Consider the following 24076-nt stretch of genomic DNA (forward strand, 5'->3'; position numbering starts at 1 on the left):
ATTGGGTCTAGTATTTATCTTTAAAATAAGTTGCTCTCTTTATAGAAACCAGGGGGGCAGATTTACAAGCCCCTTGCGCCTCTTTTACGCCGCCGTTGCGTCAATTTTGTGACGCAGCGGCGGCGTAAAGCCAGCGCCATGCTGCAGGGTATTTACAACGTGACGCATGTGGGAGATGCGTCACGTTGTAAAGCCCTGCGCCACATGTAGGTGTTCCGGCGCAGGGGGGGGCGTTTTTATCCACTATGCCCCTCGGAGGAGGAGACTTGGGTGTTATGCAGGAAGTCTCTGCGAGTTCCAATTCCGCGCCTGTAACTTCAGGTTTGAGAATGCAGGTGAAGACAAAGACAGGTCAGGGGCCGATCCTATTAGGTTACCCACACCTCCCCCAAGGCCCTCCACTAAGGCATGTCTTGTCAACTGCAGATCTCTGCCCAAACATGCAGATGACATCTTGCTCAACTTAAAGACGAATGCCTGGGACATTATGTTTCTAACTGAAACCTGGATGCAAGATAGTTCCAACCCACACATAGCATTAGCCATTCCAGCAGGCTACAGGATCTCTATAGTGAATCGTGCTGAAAATAGAGTAGGAGGTGGCCTTGCAATTATTATGAGAGAAGACTGGGAGATCATGTTTAAGGGAATTGATGATCTGGGGCGGATTGAGGCTATGTCTTAATGCATCAAGCCTGCCAAAGCTTCCCCTATGGCAGGATGTTTAGTCTATAGACCCCTGAATGCCACAGCGGCCTAGATATTGAAACTCTATGATACCATTGCTGCTCTGTCACTGAAATACACTAACTTGACAGTCCTAGGTGATTTCAATGTCCATATGGACAAATCCAACTGCCCCTTAGCTGTTCAGCTGGTGGATACCCTGAAAGGGCTGAATCTGACGCAAAGGGTAGCGGCACCTACACATGTGGCTGGCCACATGTTGGACCTACTCTTCACCAATGTTCATGCTTTATAGGTAGAGGACTCGCTATCTCTGACCTGGTCAGATCATTGCCTGATTCCTTTTAGTATTTGCGGGTTTCCCCGCAATGATCTGGTAGGACCTACCTTGGAGGTCAGGAGGGATTGGATTAAGGTCTCTGCTGAATCAATGGGCCTTAAGCTACAGACCACTGTCCCCCGGCTCACAGGAGACCACAGTCAAGATGCACTAACCTTTAATCAGTGGGTCACGTCAGCGCTGGGTAAAACTGCCCCAATGAAAAATAGGAAGCTTGCTAGGAGCAAACCTTCAGATCCTTGGTTTACGGATGAGCTCCGGATGGAGAAGAGTCTATGCAAGAGGTTGGAGCATGCTTGGCGTAAACACTATGAGCCTGCAGCCAAATGTGCATATAAAGCAGCGCTAAGAAAATTTAATTCCTTAAAGCGGAAGTCCATTAGGACTCATTTTGCCAATCAGATTAACTTCTCTGATAAGTCGATGAACGAAATTTTTAATATTGTCCAGGGTTTTATTAAACCTGAGGCACTGAAAAGCACTATTCCTTCCCCCAAAACTCTCTGTGAAAAACTAGCTACTTTCTTCCAGACAACAATCTAGGATGTTTACTCCTCCTTCCCGCTCTCGGGACCACCAGATTTTCCATCTCATGTACTGTGTGCAACTAGCATGTGGGCACCATTTGGCCCCCTAAGTTTAGAAACATCTTTGGGGGAACTTAACAAGATAAAATCAGGCTCTCCTGCGGACCCCTGTCCGGCCAGATTTTTTAAACTACTTGCCCATTAGCTTCTCCTGGTATTGAATGATATCTGGAATTCCTCGATGGTGGCGGGGGTTCACCCCTCCAGCTGGAAAAATGCATATGTTCAGCCTATTTTGAAAAAGGTATATGCAGATCCTACAGAGCCCAAAAAGTTCAGGCCAATCTCTCTCCTTCCTGCTCCGGCTAAAATTCTAGAAAAGGAAGTCCAGAAACAACTTGGGGACTTCCTAGAGTCGAACCATCATCTTCACGACTCAAGTTCAGGCCAATCTCTCTCCTTCCTGCCCTGGCTAAAATTCTAGAAAAGGAAGTCCAGAAACAACTTAGGGACTTCCTAGAGTCGATCCATCATCTTCACGACTCCCAGTCTGGTTTTAGATCCAGATATAGTACGGAAACGGCTCTGCTGGAAGTGGCAGAGACTGTCCGGGAAACTGTAGATCAAGGAAGCTCTGCGATGCTGCTGGACTTATCTGCAGCTTTTTATACGGTGTCGCACAGGATCCTCTTAAACAGCCTCAAGGGTCTTGCGGTGTCAGGAACGCTTTGGGCCTGGTTCCGCTCTTTTCTAGAGGGGCGCACGCAGCAAGTGGTTCTCCATCCTCATACCTCTACCTCCAGCTCCTTAAGTATGGGGTTACACAGGGCTTGGCCTTAAGTCCTACGCTTTTTAATGTGTATCTTACCCCTTTGGCTGCAATAATTGATAAACATGGGGTGAAGGTCATCTCATATGCGGATGACACACAATTAGGTGCCAATTACGATCCGGTAAAAACAAATTCCCGTACGACTCGTATCCGGTCTTTTTACCGTACGAATCGTAGAAGTGCCGTAAAAACTGGCAATCACGATTCGCATGGTAAAAAGTCCATACGAACCACACGTCCTCGGGTCGGAAAATGTGTCCGACACGTCCTCGGACGATTTACCGTACAAACGTGAAAAGCGAAGTCCGACCGGGGAATCACGATCCGTCCCGGGCGTCCGAATGTACAACCGTATGGTTAAAAGACCGTCCGCACCGAACTCCAATAGCAACCATGGAGACCTCCAAACAGGTGCCCGGTACGCGCCGTACCCCCCCCCAGCCCCCGCATGTATGCGCCGTACCCCCCCCAGCCCCCGCATGTACGCGCCGTACCCCCCCCCAGCCCCCGCATGTTCTCGGGTGTACATACACGGGTGGGGGTACGACTCGAACGTACACAGGTGTACATACACGGGGGGGTTCGACACGTACTCGGGTGTACATACACGGGGGGTACGGCGCGTACATGCGGGGGCTGGGGGGGTACGGCGCATACATGCGGGGGCTGGGGGGGTATGGCGCGTACATGCGGGGGCTGGGGGGGGTACGGCGCGTACATGCGGGGGCTGGGGGGGGTACGGCGCATACATGCAGGGGCTGGGGGGGGGTACGGCGCTTACCGGGCAACCTACTCTGGTCGTTTCGCGCCGTACTTCGCTTTTCCGGCACTTTTTGGGGGGCCACAAAAATATTGCCGTCCGGACTGCTGTCGGTTCGAATCGTAATTCCTGGGCCGTGAAACGCGACCTGAGAGCGTCCCGACGTCACGTCGGCGCATTCCCCGGATCCCATTTGTATGTATCTTTTCGTCGGTCGGTGTTTTGTACGACTCGTACGGAAATGGTGTTTCCGTGCGAATCGTACTTGCATGTTTGTAAAGTTTTACGACCGGGTACGAGTCGGACGGAAAAAAGCCTCCGTCCGACGGTTCGTACCCGGTTTTTGCCAGATCGTAATCGGCACCCTAGTGTTCTCCTTTAAAGATCACAACAAGACGGCCTTTGTTAATTTTAAGCAGTGTCTTTTGAACATCTCATCCTGGATGCCAGAGAACTGCTTGAAATTAAACACAGATAAAATAGAGGTCCTGTTTTTAATCAGCCCATAACCCCACGGCCAGAGCTCTGGTGGCCGATTGAGCTAAATCCGCCTCCTCTTCCAGCTACCTTTGCCAGGAATTTGGGCTTCAAGTTTGACACACAATTGTCTAGCAAAGTGCAAATTGCCCATGTTTCAGGCAGTGTTTTTGGAAGTTGAAGGCTCAACTGAGCTTTCTTCACTATCTTCCTATGGACTGCAGGAAGACTGTGGTGCATGCATTCGTCACCTCCCAACTTGACTATGCGAACAGTCTTTACCTGGACTCCCTGAGTATCTACTCAGAAGACTGCAGATTATTCAGAACGCAGCAGCTAGGTTTGTGCGGAAAGTGCCAATGCGTCACCACATAACCCGCTATCTGCTCAGTCTTCACTGGTTACCAGTGAAAAGAAGAGTAGAGTATAAAGCTCTCACTTTGGCACATAGAGCAATGAACAACACTGGTCCGCATTATCTGAGGCAAAGATTTCGAAAATACAGCAATAAGAGAGCACTCGGGTCAAATGACCAGAATTTTCTAGTAATTCCACGATTTGCAAAGACCAGGACTGGAGGCCGTTCCTTTTCAGTTAAACCTACCACTCTGTGGAACACAATGCCGGAACATCTAAGGAAGATCAACTCTGAACAAATGTTCGGGAAAGCATTAAAAATATGGCTCTTTGCTCTTCCCTAATTCTCACCACCAAGTCCCATGCCCAGGTCAACCAGCACTACTAGCGCCGGGACACCTCCATTGGAAGTAGCCGTGCACTTTATAAGTTATCTATTATTATTATTATTATTATTACCTGCGATCCATGTGGTGGGCTAGCTGGTGTAGCTATTCTCCCAATGGGTGATGATAGTCAATCACATGATTCCAAGTCAGAGAGGGGGGCAAATCTATTTTGCAACTTTACCCCCTGTGGAATATTGGGACCCTCCGCATGTCTCATAAATAGAGGACCTTGCCTTAGTCTACCATTCTTTCCCACTCCTGAGATTAAAGGCTGGTTATAAATGTGGTCCAATGGTAAAGGAATAATGTGGGTACTCCTAAGGGGGGGCTATTGAGGTTATCCAGGAGGAGATGGCCCACATGTGCGTTATTAAAATTTATCACAACACAATCCCCTGTGATGGTCTTTGGTGAGTTCCCCATCCACCCTACTCTTCTAGCCATGATCATTTTGTTGGTCAGCTGATGATTCTGTGTTCCTGAGTTCTTAAGATTGTGGGAAAGCCAATGGAGAGATTTGTCCATTTGCTGCTTCGTGGATTCCGGCTGATTGTCCCTGAGAGAGGGTACATTGGCCAAAACCAGTACCAAAGGGGTAGCTTCCGGTGGGAGATGGAGGACTGGTAAGAGATGGTCATCGGAAAACGTGGCCTTAACATCTCATATTCCTGTTTCCTGATGGAGTGTCCTTGAATCCTCCCTTGCTGCAGATGCCTGTTGGGATGTATACCTTGATGTTGCAGCTTGTGTAATTGGAGCCTCCCATTGAGCATTTACATGTCCGCACATTACGGAAGACGACCCACAAACCTGTATAGTGGAGCTGGTGGTATTGCCCATGGAGTTGACAGGGCTCGGGCCTTACTATGGTGTACTAGAGTTGCTTATGCGGGTATACACGGAAGTTGCACTCTGGAGCGCTCACACAGAGACCGGGCGGAAATGTTGTGTATTTCTAAACCAGCCAGTTGCTGTTCAAGCTATGTTAACTTGGTCAGAATGGGGTCCAACAGTGTCATAAATCTTTTACTTGCTTCTGCCCATAATTCCTCATTAAATGGGCCTTGTAAGGGAAGTGTGTTTCCAGTTTGAGTCCCTTCTGATGTTACATGACTCAGTGTTGGGGCTTCGAGATGTGTACCCTTAGGTTTGGGGGTGCAAATAGGTTTAATTTTATTGGGCTTGGTGATCGTGCCAGCCCTGCACCACTTTGCAGGGGATCGTTATTAGGGTCACTTGCTGAAGTGGTGGGAGCTGAGGACTCTGAATCCCTTCTAGTTATGTCGGGTGGGGCAATAGTTATTGGTGACGATTCATATTGCCCCGGTAGAAGGTCACTCGATATTGTCAGTTGAGGGGAATAGGCTTGAGGCGGGACCTCCTTCATTCTCTGCACAGGAGACCCTAAGGAAAGAAGAAGGGGTTCCATTGACAGGCGTCTCTGAGTTAATTCAATTTAGTGGGTGAGAACTCTAGCTGCTCTAAACAAGAACGCGTCCAGCGTTGCTACAGACCCACCACCCGTTCTTTCTGTAGGCCGTTTTGTACATTCAAACGTAGGGTGCTTCATTGGGACTGATGCTGTGCATCATCTGATTGATGTTGAGGCCCTCCTGGCCAAAGACTTCGGCTTTCCCCCACTAGGAGATTTCTGCACTAGGACCCTGCTCTTCAGCAACCCTCATCACCGTGGCCTGTTTCAGATCCAGCTTGAAGCTTGTCCCATCTACAATTTGTTGCAGACCACTTTTTGGCCCTAAAAGTTTCTAAGTCAGAAGGTAAACTTTCGGGCAGGAAGAGCCTTTTTCCTGTATGCGACTGGCAATCTATTGTGGTCTGCCTTAACTTTTGACTTGATCCAGTCTAACGTGAACAGATAATCACTGTTGGCACGTTTTAGTGCAATTTTTAATTCATATTTAAAAATTCACATCTCTGGTTCTACTTATTGGATTTTGGTCAGTTTGGCATGATTTTATTACTAAAATATTCCCTTTTTGCTAAAAGGTTTTGGGACTTTTCTTATGTTGTGTTTTCACTTCATTAACTGTCTGTGTGCTGCATTAATACTTTAAACATTGCCTCTAAGTTAAGCTTGACTGCTTTGTGCCAAGCTACTTGAAGGTTAAGCACAGATTTATTTACTGACTTCAGTGGTACACCCAGACGAGGATTGTGATTATTATTTGAGGTAGGCTCTCATCACCCTCAACTAATACTCAAATCTCTTACTCCTGCCATTAGCTGCAAGAGGAAGGATCGGTGCTCACACCTGATACCAACAGTAGGGTAATACTGCCATGTGCCCGGCAGCCTAGGCACAAAACCATTGCTCCATTTCAGTTAAGCCTCATGCACTCTTGCTCCTACTTCCCTTTGCTTACAGTCCTTTAGCAAGTGAAAATAGCAGTATGTAGGATGATAACCAGTGACAGGGAAACAGAAATGAGGCTACTGCTACATAAATCTTCAGCTATCATCTAGGACATGTATTTAGAGCAAAGGCATTCATTTGCTGTGAGAATATTGACCCAATTATCTGCAAAAAGACAACTGACCATTTTTTAACAAAGCTATGGCTACCAGTTAGGTCAAGGTGCATTGGTGGCTGCTAATCTTTGAAAGTGGTGGGCCCAAAACCTGCCAGCAATTCACTCAATTGTTTACAAAATATGCTTTATTCCTCATCTGTTATAAATGACCTTCATTTTGCCAATGCCAGCATTTTCGTATGTGTACCCCTTTATACATAGAATATTCCATTACCAAAACATTGCCATTGAAAATGTCATATACCATGGGTGGCGCTTATGTCAAAAATTACTTCCTGTATTTCAGAGATAACATTTTATCATGATGTGCTACCTTCAATCCACCCCCTTAGTCCCAATATGTCAAATCTACCCTCTCTGTTGCAAATAATTACCTCCAGTAAATACAGGACCAGCATTTAGCCATAGGTATCCCCTTATGTCAAACATATCAGGGTCTGTACTATGCCTTGGGTGTCCTCCCTTATGCCAAAAATGACCTGCAATGTCCCCGTGCCAGCATTTTGCCATAGGTGCCCTTCCTTATGCCAAGAATTAGTTCCCATAAGCCAGCAGTAGCATGTTACCTTGAGTATTGCCATAAGCCTAAAAGTGTACTGTGTAATCCATGGCCAGTAGCAGACTCACAATCATAAAACACACTCTTGCCGACTCTCAATCTCTCACCCTCACTCATACTCATTCCCTCTCACATTCCCTCTCTTCCTAAGATTCACAGCAACTCATATTCTCTCACTTTTTAATTCAAGCTCATGCTCACTCCCACTCAATGTTACTCATATACAAGCATAGTCCTACCTAATGGTTCCGACTCTCACAATAGACCTAAACACACTCAACCTTTCACACTCATTAACTCTGGGCCCTATTGCAACTGCACTGACTCACCATTTATAGCTCTACATCCCTGTCTCATTTGCACTCCCTCTCACAATCCCCAACCACTCACTCCTTCTAAGACACTCACACTCATTTTCTTACTCCCTCGTACTCACTTTCACTTATTAATTCACACTCTTAAACTCAGTCACTTTTCACTCTCATTGACACTCTCAATTATACTCACCCACTCAACTTCACCCAATCTCAGTCATTCACAAAAACACTCACAAACGCATACATGCATGCTCAGAAAACCATTTGTTTTGCTTACTATGGTTCTTCTGGCAACTCAGAGGCTACAATGCTGCAGCAGAGCAGGAATATGGTGCTGAACATTTGAACCAGCATACTATGATTCCCAAGGAGCAGTCAGATAGAGCTGCAAGGTCAGGTTTGAAAATGGAAAGACCCACCATAACCCCTCTCCCAGCTTCTAGATAGGACTGGAAGTATAGCTGTATAAATAAGCGAGGACTATACTGCAGATCCTGCCAAAGCCACTCTGGATGGGTTATCAGTGGTCTCCGGGATACACTGATGTGCACCCAGACAGCCACCTTTTAGCAGATACACTGTGCTGCACAATTCACCTGCTAAATAAAACTCCCTCAAAAGTGTGGTTGTGAGGCCGACCCAGTTAGAATGAAATCCTATCAATACAAAGGCAGAGGAAGACTAGCTCAGTCAAAGAGGGGTTACAAATTAACATTATTCAATGTTTGCTACTAGCTTTATGTTAATATTTGAGCTGTGTTAATGGCAGCTACACCTCACATGCTACTTTTGTCTGATTTGTGGGCCCATAGTTATGCTAACAATGGAATATCAGAACTCCAAACTGAAATGAGATTTGAATGACAAAACTAGAAGGACAAAGCAAATTTTGTATGCAGTGAAAATATGATCTAAGACTGTATGGCCTCATCTTTACATCAATGTCAGCATAGCATTCCTTATTGAGCAACTGAGTCCAAAACGTTTAGATACTAAACCTTCCCAGTTCCAACTACTAATGGAGTCACAAAAAGATCTGAATTCATAGATAGACAGGATAATCAGAGATACCTGTCTTAAGAAATGAAACACATGACACCATGCACACAGTATTTCTACCCTGAGACCTTCATATTCTTATATGGGGTTGTGGTCTGCATGCAAAAAAGAGGGCGGCGCTCAGTTGGTAGTCCATCTAAAACTCTTGACTGGCCCTGGCTTGGATGTTATGACAACAGGAGGGGTTGTAGATTGAACCCCTGACCACTCCCTTGGGTAATGATGCATCCTGCTCTGGAGGGAGCTAGAGTGTGGCTAATACTTCTGCCATGAACCAATACTGTGTTTGCTGTCTGCTCCAATGTCCACCATATGATGTGTGTGTTGTGGACAGTTTTAGGTCTATGACAACTATTACAGGGTCAGATGGGTAGAGTCAGGTGGAACATCTGGAATATTCAAGAAAGCTGATTACATCAGCGACTCGTTGCTTTGCTGTCAGTGAGATAGATTATTGGTCTAAACGCCAACAAAATGTCCTTGGCTGCAAAACTGAATTGTTCTTTTTCTCATCTCAAATGGCCTTTGAAAATCACACCCTCTTTCTTCCTAAAAAGAGAATGTTCCTTTGAAAGGAAAAAGCACCTTAGTGGTCTGGAAATTATGGGCTTACAATTCAGTATGTTATTGAACCATTTAACCTAAATGTCGATCTCATCCTGCATATATTACGTAAAAAATCTCATTCTGCTTCTGAACCTACCATGTCCAATGTTTTGTGGCAGTAGAAACACCATCAAACCATCCTTCACAGACTATGCATTCAATATATGCATGACCTAGACAAGTTTGCACACATGATGAGTCTTTTTTCGAGCTCCTTCTAAAGATGAAGTAATGGTTACTGGTGTGTGCTACATGGGAGCGGTTGCTATTACAGGAGCCAAGAACTGATGGTGTTTATTTGGAAAAGACACACAAATGATGGACGGAATGAGGAAACAAATCAAGCATTCACCCCCAGTAAAAAGCTCTGGGTTAATCCATTGTTCTTTTGCTCACCATGCCATCCCAGTTTAGACCCAGCCATATGCAAATCAGTCTTAATCGTGCTCCTCATGGGAACAGCCCAGCATGAACTGCCAAGCCAGGTCCTCCCTGGACCAGAAACAAGCATCAATGGACTGGTTTTGGGGTATCCCCCATCATCAGCCAGGCTAGCTTGAATCCAGTGGCACAGTGAGGCCGGGACCCACGTAGGGGCATACCCGGCGCACTTAAGTTGAGAAAGCAAAAGGCACACAAATGATGGACGGAATGCAGAACACATCAAACATTCACCCCCAGTCAAGAGATCTAGGTTAAATCCTTTGTTCTTTTGCTTGCCATGCCACCCCTCTTTAGACCCAGCCAAATGAAAATCAGCCTTGACCCTGCTCCTCATGTGAACAGTCCAGCAAAACTGAAAAGCCAGGTCCTCCCTTGTCCAGAAACAGACATCCTGGAACCGGTTTTGGGGAATCACTCTTCATCAGCTTACTTAAATCCACTGACACAGTGAGGCCGGGACCCATGTTTGGACATACCCGGTGCACTTAGGGCGAGAAAGCAAAAGACACAAAAATCATGGACCGAATGCGGGACAAATCAAACATTCACCCCCAATCAAGAGATCTGAGTTGAATCCATTGTTCTTTTGCTCAACATGCCACTTCAGTTTAGCCCAGCCATATGCAAATCAGTCTTGACCCTGCATTCTCATGGGAACCGTCCATCCCAAACTGCCAAGTCAGGCCCTTCCTGGAATGGAAGCAAGCATGCTGGGACTGGTTTTGGGGTATCACCCCATATCAGCCAGGATAGCTTGAATGCAGTGGCACAGTGAGCCTGGGGCCCATGTATGGGCATACCCTATGCACTTAGGGTGAGAAAGCAAAAGACAGACAAATGATGGATGGAATGCAGAACACATAAAACTTTCACCCCAGTCAAGAGATCTAGGCTAAATCCTTTGTTCTTTTGCTCACCAGGCCACCCCAATTGAGACCCAGCCAAATGCAAATCAGTCTTGACCCTGCTCCTCATGGGAACAGTCCAGCCACAAACTGTCAAGCTATGTCCTCCCTGGACCAGAAACAGGCGTACTGGAACTGGTTTTGGGGTATCACTCTTCATCCGTCAGGTTAGCTTGCTTGAATACACTGGCACAGTGAGCCCGGGACCCATGTCTGGGCATACCCAGTGCACTTAGGGTGATAAAGCAGAACACACACAAACGATGGATGGAATGCGGAACAAATCAAACATTCCTCCCCAGTCAAAAGATCTAGGTTAAATCCATTGTTCTTTTGCTCACCATACCACCCCATTTAAGACCCAGCCATATGCAAATAAGTCTTGACCCAGCTCCTCATGGGAATACTCCAGCCCGAACTGCCAAGCCAGGTCCTCTCCGGACTAGAAACAAGCATCAATGGACTGGTTTTGGGGTATCCCCCCTCATCAGCCAGGCTGTTGGTTTGGGTAGCTGCGATTGTCTATAGGTGTTGAAGGTAGATTTCTTACTGTGCTCTTGCATGTAGAATTAGAGTGAATGTACAATGGAATACAGAAAAGGCAAAGTTCCTACTTTTAGGGGCATGCTTACCTAACATCACGCTGCATTGACTAGCTTGCACAGTACAGTGTACACCAGCATATCTATGATGTCTGGAATGCTGTTTAATGAAGCAGCAAGTGAATCCGTCACCCGGTATGTCAATAGGTCCAAATTCAGGCCCTTATTTACAGTTTGCAAGAAAAAACAACAATATCTCAACCGGTATAATTCAAGTAAGACAGTTAAACAGGCATGTCAAATACATTGCAGCAAGGAAGAAGAGAGACTCTTGGGAACAAATACTTTTTGGTTGGAAGGTGCACTAGGCATCGTATATTTAAAACACAATTGAGTACAGTTGTAACAGCACTGTAAGCATGAAATTTCATAGAAACAACCCGAAATTGACCTTAGTGCTAATTGTGTAAGTGACACAACAAGTGGCGACGCAAGTGACAAAGTGTATTCAGCGGAAAAAGGCGCAGAGTGAGATTGGTGACTTAATATATACAGTGAATCATGGTGGTTCCGGTGGTATTTAGATACATTTAGAATTAAAGGTAATCATTTGAGGGAACCACAGTGTGTAGTGCGCTAATATTTGCGCTGAGTGGTCGATGACATTTCGATCCTCTAACTCAGGATCATCTTCAGGACCGGGTTGTTGGGTTTAAGTGGTGCTGAAGAACCGCGCTGGAGAGCGTTTTGCGGTTGGTGCCAATTCTAAAAGGAGCGTCAATCAATATGAAGGGCAAGTAATCAACTTGTGATGGAGGAACCGCGTTGCGGTGTCGAGTCGGGGGGCTCGGGGAGCACGCCACAAATGCGTGTAGGAGCGCCGGGTGAAAGCCGGGAAGTCAGCAAATCACTGGGCGGGCAACGAAAGGATCCGTCCAGAAAGGACTGCGAATTGGTCACGGCGGGGGAAGAGTTAGTTGTTCATGAATAAATCCGAACGTGGGGGAGTCACGAAGTTGGCGACTTCCCGCTGCAGCCGCAACAACTAACTCTTTCCCTGCCGAGACCGATTCGCGGTCCTCTCTGGGTTAACTCCTGTCCCTTTTTTACCTTATTTACAGTTTGGCAGAAGGTATACTCAATCACAAACATGGCATTTGTCTCTTCTGCAGATTTAGAGGTATCTAACCCGTATATATACATTAACAAATATGTACATATACACTGCTCAGATGGGTCAAAGTTTTATAGGGATCTTAGTGAAACTTATGTTGAAGTTGAGAAAAAATTTGATTTTTCCCTTAAAGTGTGCAAAATACATTTATAACTTTTTAAATGTTTTTCTTGTAAGTCATACAAGATGTTATTTATGTCTCGAGTTTTTGTTTTAAGTTAATACCAACAGGAGAACAAGCTCCCTCGTCCAATCCTGTGCCTTCATCTTTGGAATTTGGGTCACCCAATCTGGGTTCATGAAGTATCCATGAACTAACGGTTAAGAAATCCCTTTGTGGAACCCTTCAATGCCCACCTGGCACGTTTATTAATACTCATTTCTCAAAAACAACATAACAGATTTACACCAAAGCACGGGAAGGAATCCTGAATAAGCCTGGGTGAAAATTACATTACTACACAATAATGCACACAATTTAGGAATTTCCCATCACACATGCTATGCACATTTTCAAGAAATTACTCCATTATGCCATTTGCTTTATTTATTCAAACATTTACAGTATTCGCACAGAAAAAGCAGTACAGGAGTGGCTTTTTTGAGGAGCTTTTGTTTAAATGCATCCTCATACCAAACTTTGACACAAGTATGCATTTTGTCGTAAAACATAGTACAAAATGATGAATTTGTATTTTGTGTAATCACACATCATTTTGGGATCTTTCCTGACGTTTCACATAATCATGCATAAGCAAATTTCCCTAATTTTACACACCCCAATCCTGAGTAAAGTTCTAGTTTTATACTACGTGTAATTCCGTTCAGCATTTTTTTCTGTAACTGATAGCAACATTTAATAGAGAGGTTAAAATGAGAAATGCTCCTTTTTGACCCACTTATTACCCACTAAAATGGCAAAAGTGGCTGTGTCCCACCACAGGATCTGGCAATGACCGTGGGGCTCCTTCGGTACCCCCACACCCTCCAACAAAATCTGGGTCTTCCAAGTTGGCACTGGGGCACCTACTAAAAATGAAAAAGGTGGCAGGCTCCTGTCAGGGAAACCAGCATAAGTTGTGGGTGCCCTGTGGCTCCCCCGGCATCGCCCAACAAAAATGACAGATATGGCTGTCCGAGTAGGCACTAGGGTACACCCAACATTTTTACAAAAAGACTAAATGAATAAATAAGTAGCAGCAGTGAGGGCTTTTTTAGTATATATTTTTGGTAAAATGGTGGTGCCCCCATTATATCACTTTTTTATAGCTGCATTTTCGGGCCTGAAAAATATTACAAGGAAGATTCAAAGACATGTTGATGTTTTTTAATTAGACTTTATATACATTTTTTATAACAATCACTTTCATTGAACATTTCAATGTGTGAATTATTAAAATATATACATTGATTTATAATAATTAGTGATTTTTTTACCAAGACAATAGGTCTGCTTTGTATATGTTGATATTCTGACCCCTTGGTCGGGACTGCTGGAATGAAAATAACATTGAAAAAAGCCCTTGCAGGGCATTATTGGGAGATCCTTGCACAGAGCCAAAGCAGTGGATAATAAGTGAGTGGCCATTCTTTTTAAGTGGGTGTCCCAATGCCCACTAGGAGCAACCCAAACCTATTCCTATGTTTGGAGCTACGGGGTGGAGCCTTAATGCCCAAGGCCCCTGCCTGCTCTCCAGCCAGCGCCGATACTGGGTAGCAGTAGGAACCATGATTTGCTTCAAAAAGTGGTTGCTTTGCTACCCACCCAGGGCACCCACAATATCGGTAGTCTATGGAGTCTGTAGGGAGTGCCATAAAGCCCCCACAGCCCTGTCAGCTCCCCTGTCAACACCCTTCATGTTGTGCTGACAGAAGCTGGCTTCTCTTCTTTGGTCCCCAGCAGGATCTGTTATTGTTTGTGCTCCGGCCAAAGCATGGACAGGGAGAAAGTTCTCTGCTCCTATTCGCAGTTGGGCAGGGAATTGACAGTGTCCCAGAATCCCTGCTACACTGTTTCAGAAGGGCCCCAGTAGATGCGGTCCCTGCGACCATAATCAGCTCTAGCAGAGGCCACACACCCCTTCCCCTTCCAATAGTGTGCCGGAACCTGGAGATGGGGTCACCAGGGCAAAAATTCCCCCTCGCAAGAACACTCTATATTAAATCTGGTTAAACACCCCCCCCCCCCCCCATCAGAGGTCATAATTTTTTTTTTTTAAAGCACAGCTGCCATTTTGGTTTTCTTTTACTGTGATCACGCATTGTAGGTGGCATTGTATTGTACCTCATATGAAGGGGCTGCTCTCTACCTAAACATGGGGATTACCAAGAGATCCCTGCTTCCTCTTTTGTGCATGTATATGTATATATATATTCACTGAAAAAACCATAGGTTTCACACATGTTATAGTTAGCGGAAATTTTACTGATAAAAAACCAATGAAATTCCCCCGTTATAGTTAGTGCAGGCAACTATAACTCACGCGACCGCAATCCTCTGCTGATGCTAATACTGTATTTAGACACTTATTTGCCCATGTCTTCTTCCATACATTTTTAGCTATACATATATTACAAATATTTTTTTTTCATAAAGACACATATGTCATCAGCAGAAGATTGCGGTCGCGTGAGTTATAGTTGCCTGCACTAACTATAACGGGGGAATTTCATTGGTTTTTTATCAGTAAAATTTCCGCTAACTATAACATGTGTGAAACCTATGGTTTTTTCAGTGAATTTGCAAGGTTTTTTAAATGCTAATTCCTAACTATAACGTGTGTGAAACCTATGGTTTTTTCAGTGAATTTGTACGGTTTTTTAAATGCTAAGTTACTTTACGCCATTCGTGGCATGCGCGCCCACTTAACGCAGTTCGTTCCGTGCGCGCACGGTGCGCTTCGCGCACCGTGCGCGCTTTACGCAGTTAGTGCCGTGCACGCACGGTGGGCACGCAGTGCGATGACAAAGCAAGAAAGCACGTCAACAAATCTGTTTCTGCTTTCCTCCGTGACTATGGTATGGGTGCCATTTACCACAACAACTTGCGTTATGACATGCAAGACATTTATAGAGGAGATGGTGTGCACTTCAATGATGAAGGGAACAGAGTCTTCCTCTTGAACCTTAGACTCTGCATCGGTACTTACTTGTAGGTACCACTAAAAAATCATTTCATAAACACAACGGCTCTTTTTAGAGCCCCCTAATATCTAAACACTTAAATCTGATTTTCATTTTTTTTTTTTTTTTCCTACCGTACGCTTACCGTAAGCTTACCGTACGCGTACCCCGTGATTTTTTTTAAAATCAATAAATGTTTTCTTTGTACTTTTCTGTCCTTCTTTGACCCCCTTACAAATGTTAGGGGGTCTGTAACTCTCCTCATTGCCCCCTTTCCTTGTTTTCACTCTTTTTTTTCAGAGTGAAATACACAAAATGGCGGCCGCCGCTTCCTGGTTTCAGCCGATTCGAATGTTTACTAAGATCTAAGAGCCAATCAGAATCGCGCTCGCGCACGCCACCGTACGCTTACCGTAAGCGTACGGTAAGCGTACCGTAAGCGGGCTCAGATATATATATTGATTTAAAGGCTATTTTCTCAGAATCTACTGAACAGATTTACACCAAACCTACAAAAGGCACTTCCTTGACCTAAGGACTACCTCTCTGCCAAATTTTGAGTAATTCTGTTCAGCCGTTCGGGCTGTAGCTCGTTCTAAAGGTCCTATGGAAAAATGCATGGGAAAAACGCGTTTTGGGACCCCCCTTTTATCTCAGCCCCGGCTTGACGGATCCCCCCGAGACTTTCAGGGTAGGAGCGGAGCGTAGCGCCCCACCTATTTTGAGAAATTCGCGAGGATTCGTCGACCGGCGCCAAAGTTATTCAAAATAGAATGTTGAGGTTTTCCTATGGAAACGTGGTCCTAACTATAACTACCTACTGGCGACCGCCAGTAGGTAATATATATATATATATATATTACCACACAATCCAGTTCAAGACGATGATTGAAGAGGCGCTGACTCCGTGGGTTGTAACATCAAAGAAAATCTTTATTCTTCACAGAAGGCTAGACGCGTTTCGACGGTCTTGCCGCCTTGGTCACTAACACAGGTATGCAACTATTGCCTTGATTTAAATACACTTCAAAAGGCTGCCATTGTTGTCATGGTTACCGGTTTACTCTTCATAGACATAGAAAGGGTCGTGTTGCAAAAACAAGATATAAACGAGCAGACTAATATTCTTATCTCAGTTTGCATTTGTAACAGAAAATAAAAAATGAATTACTATATTGTATCACACTTAGTGCGTAATTAATAATCAAGAAAAGCCTATTGTATTAAAGACCCGATAATTGATGTATCAAAGGACAAACAGGTACTACCCTAGTGGGTGAATTCTATTGGACATCAACTAATGGAGAAAATATGGAGAGTAAAAGAACTTTAGGAACAGTGAATAATTAAATACATAATGGCTATACCTGTGATTTTTCGGAGTGGGTGAAAAAAGGGTTTAGGGAACCCTAATTAATCTTGAAATTAATTTCTTCATTGTAAATGTACGCTTAAGGCTTCGTCAGCGTTCATTCCATTTGGAATTTTGCTGTATATATATTACTACAACCTTCTCCTCACGGGAAAAGAAATGAGTCGCACTCCAGCAGTGAGTCAGGTAATTCATTTGATATTTCAAGGCAAGTCCTGACGCGTTTCGGTCAACTTTGACCTTTCTCGAAGGCACGCCTCTCTGCACCCACCACAATAACGATTGCTTTCATTTGTAATTTTTTGGCCCCTAGTGGCCGCCCTGATGGGACATTGTTCTAAAGCATGCTGGTACTTGTGGTTTGTTATCACTTCAAGCCCTTCAGTGGGTGTTGCATTCCATTATTAAAAGATGAAATCAATTTCTGCTCACAGCTGCTTCCTCGCATACCCATTTTCAAGGTCTGCTGAAAACCATACCGAAGCCGGTTTTCGGTGGCGCACTGCTGAACCCTTGTCGCTTTCACGAGTACACACAGGCGGTTCACTTTCGGGCAGCCACGGCGCTCTCTCAGGCGGTGCGTCACTCTGCGGCAGAACCAAGCCGCTACAACATTACTACAACCTTCTCCTCACGGGAAAAGAAATGAGTCGCACTCCAGCAGTGAGTCAGGTAATTTATTTGATTTTTCAAGGCAAGTCCTGACGCGTTTCGGTCAACTTTGACCTTTCTCGAAGGCACGCCTCTCTGCATCCACCACAATAACGATTGCTTTCATTTGTAATTTTTTGGCCCCTAGTGGCTGCCCTGATGGGACATTGTTCTAAAGCATGCTGGTACTTTTGGTTTGTTGTCACTTCAAGCCCTTCAGTGGGTGATGCATTCCATTATTAAAAGATGAAATCAATTTCTGCTCACAGCTGCTTCCTCGCATACCCATTTTCAAGGTCTGCTGAAAACCATACCGAAGCCGGTCTTTGGTGGCGCACTCCTGAACCCTTGTCGCTTTCACGAGTACACACAGGTGGTTCACTTTCGGACAGACACGGCGCTCTTTCAGGCGGTGCTTCACTCTGCGGCAGAACCAAGCTGCTACAACATTACTACAACCTTCTCCTCACGGGAAAAGAAATGAGTCGCACTCCAGCAGTGAGTCAGGTAATTTATTTGATTTTTCAAGGCAAGTCCTGACGCGTTTCGGTCAACTTTGACCTTTCTCGAAGGCACGCCTCTCTGCATCCACCACAATAACGATTGCTTTCATTTGTAAGTTTTTTGGCCCCTAGTGGCCGCCCTGATGGGACATCGTTCTAAAGCATGCTAGTACTTGTGGTTTGTTGTCACTTCACGCCCTTCAGTGGGTGATGCATTCCATTATTAAAAGATGAAATCAATTTCTGCTCACAGCTGCTTCCTTGCATACCCATTTTCAAGGTCTGCTGAAAACTATACCGAAGCCGGTCTTCAGTGGCGCACTGCTGAACCCTTGTCGCTTTCACGAGTACACACAGGTGGTTCACTTTCGGGCAGCCACAGCGCTCTCTCAGGCGGTGCGTCACTCTGCGGCAAAACCAAGCCGCTACAACATTACTACAACCTTCTCCTCACGGGAAAAGAAATGAGTCGCACTCCAGCAGTGAGTCAGGTAATTTATTTGATTTTTCAAGGCAAGTCCTGACGCGTTTCGGTCAACTTTGACCTTTCTCGAAGGCACGCCTCTCTGCATCCACCACAATAACGATTGCTTTCATTTGTAATTTTTTGGCCCCTATTTATATATATATTTCTGCTCCACTGCACTTGGAAGCACTCACAAACGGGTGCCGGCGTCGCGGAATTGCACAGAGATTCACATCAAAGCTCCTCTGTTCCACATTTTCAAACAGAAGCCAGCAGTCCCGGGGGATAGTTACAGAAACTGTATTGCTTCAAGCAACAAACAGATGCGTTTCGGCGTAGCGCCTTCGTCGATGTTACTGACATTAGCACCGCAGCATAATTTAAAAGCCAGTTACATAATCATTGAAACGGACTCACAAATCAATTTAGCCCTTTCCATGTGCGCCATCTTAGCTTAGTCATTGTTCCATGCATATTGCATATGTCATCAATTTATCACTTATTTGCCATAAAAAATTGAAACTTAAAATACCAACATTGTACATATCATTTCGCCGTATATCAGCTTAAATTTACAACATGTGGTATGAGATTATAAGGTTATTTAGCCATCCACTGAAGCTAATACAAAGCATTCCATATGGTGAGCTATTAAGGCTTAAAATGAACAGCTCTAGGAAATGCCGAAACGCATTTGGTTGTTGCTTGAAGCAATAAAGTTTCTGTAACTATCCCCCGGGAGTGCTGGCTTCTGTTTGAAAAAAATGTGCAACAGAGGAGCTGATACATCATATCCCACACGCCTGTGTGCTGCACTAAGAACAAGCCCATCCAGACAGGAACAATTTAAAACTGATTTTAATTTCAGCAGGTATAGCATGCCACATAACGTGTTTCAACCTCAGTTCGGTCTTAATCATATGTGAAAATGAGAGTCCGTAACTCTTGAGTTTAAATACATTCAGTTCTCAAAAAAGTTGAGAAGAACTTCAGATGGGAACAGCATGTGAAAGTAACATCATTCGATTTAATATGGTATTCCTTTTCTTTTAGTTCGGGGTTAAAACACACTTCCTTCCAGCAATACTCTGAGTCATCTATCGCAAATGCCTTTTGTTTGCAATGCCCAAACTTGTTGCGTTCAGAGCCCCAGTAACATCATTATGACTGAACTTCATTCTCCATAATGCTTTGCAACAGTTTCACATTCTTACATCCTTCTCATTTCACTCCAATTGTATCATACCATAGTGGGTAAATAAAGAAAAATAAAATATCACCGTAGCTGCTTTAAAAGGACCAGTTCCATGTTACGCAAGGCGGTAAAAAGTCTCCATTTACCTCAAGAGCAATGCTCCTCTGAAGTGTTATATTTGCAAAGATGTTGTGCATTCATCTTGGTTTGCTACTGTCCGCTTTTATTGTTCAAAAGTCCAGAAAGTGCCGGGGTTAAATAACTCCTTGCTTACCCTCGCTGTATTCCAATGTCCTTGAATTCTTAGACCAACAGGCCTCCCGTGACATCAGTGGCAGAGCCTCTTGTTTGTACAGTGGCACAAACCAGCCACATTTTTTATTTACAATTCAAAATTTGCGAACATACGTGACAAGAATTTTCAATTCTATTAAGGACATGGAGGCGAGGATTATGCTTCTCATTTCTTTACAGGAAATGCTCAGCAGCCAATCAGATTACAGTAAACGAAAATAACACTACAATACCCATGAACACACTGGGTATCACCTGACAACCATAGAGAATCCCCTATAAAAGGTCCACAAGAGAATACTACATCCTCTTTCTTTGGTAATAATAACAGTTAAAGTGAAGAAACTCAGTCCAACATTTGTGAGGAACTTGGAAGATAAAGTAGCTCAATCACAGAAACAGCAGACCAACAGGCTGGAAGCAGAAGACGTGATGCTCGCATCATCAGAAAAACTGGAACCTGCAGGTATCCATAAGACAGTTCATGGAGACGGAGCAACACACCTCACTTAGGATCAGAACCTGCAAGGAAAACATAGAGTCATAGTATGCCATTCCCTCATGTCAGAGAAAATATAATAAAAGGGGGAGGAAAAAAACCAAGGAGTACATCCATAGTATATAATATATATATGTAATAACGTCAGATAATGCAAACAATCACATGAAATACAGAAAAAAACGGGTGGGATAATCCTCGCCTCCGTGTCCTTAATAGAATTGAAAATTCTTGTCACGTATGTTTGCAAATATTGAATTCTATTTCAGGACCGGAGGCTCCGATTATGCTTGTTCAGAGCTGCACCACCACTACAGATGCAATGTCTACAATCGGTTTATAATAAAAAGTCTTAAACATAGAATCAGTTGACCAATCAGCTGCCTTCATGATATCCATTAAACTCACTCCCATAGAACAAGCTTTGGAAGCCATAGCTCCACGAGCTGAATGTGCACCAAACTTTGTAGCATCAATACCTGCCTCACCCATGAGCCATCTCACCCATCGAGCTAAGGTAGCCGGGGTGACTGGCCGAAAAGGTTTTTGCAGATCAATCAACAATTGACCATGCATATCCTGTCGAAAACCAGCAGTACTTACCTCATAAACAGTTGAAACATCCCATAAATCCACGTATTTAGGGTGAGGCGGTTTTACCAACCTGATACCCCTGAGTAACTTGCACACCAAGGGGTGCTCAAGAGCAGGTTTGTCATTGATCGTTATATGGCCTGCAGAGATGGCAGATCAGAAATTATTAACAGTTCTATAAGCAAGACCGGAAGAAGCAATTGATGCAAGATCTGCTGAAGCGGGATCCACCTCCCGTTGATTGCACCAACTACACCATCGCTTCCAGGCTGCGGAATAACGTTTATGTGTGTTGGGAGACCAAGCCTCGCTGATAAATCTGGTAGCGTCTCGCGAAAAGCCTGGGATTTTCCAGCGATCCCTGAAACCCGCCATGCAACTAGAAGAAGTTGACCTGACTCTACCAGTGGATGCGGGTTGTTGAGAGGGTCCAGCAACAGATTCCAACGCTGGGGAAGAAGGAGTGACACTGCACAAATCATCTCCAGAAGAACCGGGAACCAAGCCTGAGCCCTCCACAGAGGAGTGATCAGAATCAATTCTGACTGATAATGCTTCGTGCATGCCAAGACCCTGGGGATCATTACAAATGGGGGAAAAGCATAACACAGACGAGACGGCCAGTCCTGCAGAAATGCATCCGTGGCCAAAGCTTCCGGATCCAGGCGCCAACTGAAAAACATTGGAAGTTGCCTGTTGAGTCGAGAAGCAAACAGATCGATCGGGCACTGACCGCATAAGCGAGTGAGGGACCTGAATACACGAGGATGAAGCCTCCAATCGCTGAAAATCTCGGAGGTGACGAGAATTCCAGTCTGCAATCAGATTGTTGGACCCCAGAAGATATTCCGCAATCACTGTGATGTTTCTCTGAAGACAAAAGTGCCAGAAATCCTTAGCGATTTCTGCCAGAATCTTGGACCGGGTCCCCCCCAATTTGTTGACATACTGAACCGCTGACACATTGTCCATGCGGAGAAGTATGCAACAGTTTGTCATGCGTGGAGACAGACAACGAATCGCAAATGACCCTGCCAGAAGCTCCACACAATTGATATGGAGAGACAATTCGTTCTGAGACCACCGGCCCCCGTGGTTAACTGACCGCAACTGGCTCCCCATCCCCAGCGACTGGCGTCGGACTCTATCATCACTTCCGGAGACACTCCGAACAGGGCTCGACCATTCCAAGACTCCATGTGTTCCAACCACCACAACATCTCCCACCTCGCCTCCTCTGAAAGAGGAATCTGATCGGAATACTTGAGGCCTTTCTGGAGATGGCGGATTTTGAGTCGCTGAAGTGCTCGGTAATGGAGAGGACCCGGAAATTTGGCTTGGATCGAGGAAGCTAACAGACCGACTATCCGAGCTACAGACCTCAATGATACAATCTGTTTGTGTAAAATCAACCTCAACTCCCTCTTGATAGATCTGGTCTTCTGGGCAAGAGGATTTGGCAAGTGAGGGAATTGACGAAACCCAGGAATTCCATCAATTGAGACGGAATGAAAACTGACTTCTGAGGGTTCACCAGAAATCCGAGTGACTGTAAATGATCTATTGACCACTCCAAATGAGTCATTAACAGATGAGGGCAATGAGCCATGATGAGAATGTCGTCCAGATAAATTATCAGACGAACACCCTGGGCTCGCAGAGATTCCACGACAGGCCTCAGAAGTTTTGTGAAGCACCAAGGTGCTGACAAGAGGCCGAAAGGGAGAACTTTGTACTCGAACCAGACTCCCTGCCACTGGAACTGCAGAAACCGACAATGAGGACCGTAAATGGGAATCGACAAATACGCATCCTTCAGATCTAGACAGACCATCCAGTCCCCTTCCTGAAGAAGGTCCCGCAGAAGATGGATGCCCCTCCATCTTGAAGTGGCGGTAAACAACCCAGCCATTGAAGTCCTTGAGGTTGAGGACTAGTCTGGAACCACCCCCTTTTTTCTGAACGAGAAAGACATTGCTGGAGAAACCCTGAGGATGACAGGTGGTCCGAACTATGGCCCCTTTTCTTAGAAAATCATCTATTTCTGCGGAAATGACAGCTTGGTCTTAAGGGAAAAAAAACAGGGACGAAGGAGGATTAGGATGAATCGGACAACTGCAGAACTCTATTTTGTAACCCTTGACAGTCTCCAACTGTTAGAGTCGGGGATCTCTGGTTGGCGCAAGGTTGCCCTTGTGTCAAGCAGGAACCCTCTCCTCCACGTCAGGGCGCAGGATAACCCCTCGCGAATGACCCTTGCTCACCCTCTAGGTGCGTGGTGTGAGCAGCCAAGGCGATTCCTCAGGCGTTGTTGGTTAAGCACTTACAATCATACACACAGTAAATACATCAATCCCCCCAGAAACGGACACCAGACTTGGATATATATAAAAATACGCTTCTTTATGTAAAAATAGGTATATATATCTCAGCAGACTTATCACAAGACCAATAACGTTTTCGCTATGCCACCAGGTTGTAAAGCGGGCAAATGTTCGTTGTTCGTAGCTTCAAATGGATACCTTGTAGTCTCTTGCAAATGTTACTTGTGGTTCCAGTACTCACAGAGATCGGCTCCTGTGAACGGGGAAATAAGGCGTTGCGGGCCCCGAGCCCGATACTGGAACGTCTTTCGTGATGTGGAGAGTCGGCACAGGTCGGTGCGACTCTCAGCTTGGGAAGTGTTCTTGGGTCCTCAATCAGCAGGTGTGGGCAAGTAGGCAGGCGCGGCCCGTGACCCTTTAGCACGGCGGTGCAGGGGGGGTCTCCACAGCGGGGGCGGCGCGGCCTGAGATGTCCGGGGATAGCGAAGCGGGGTCGCAGGGCACGGTCAGTGCAGCTGGATGACCCGG

The sequence above is a fragment of the Triturus cristatus genome, chromosome 5_1, assembly GCF_964204655.1.
Source record: "Triturus cristatus chromosome 5_1, aTriCri1.1, whole genome shotgun sequence".
In the NCBI taxonomy this organism is placed as follows: Eukaryota; Metazoa; Chordata; class Amphibia; order Caudata; family Salamandridae; genus Triturus; species Triturus cristatus.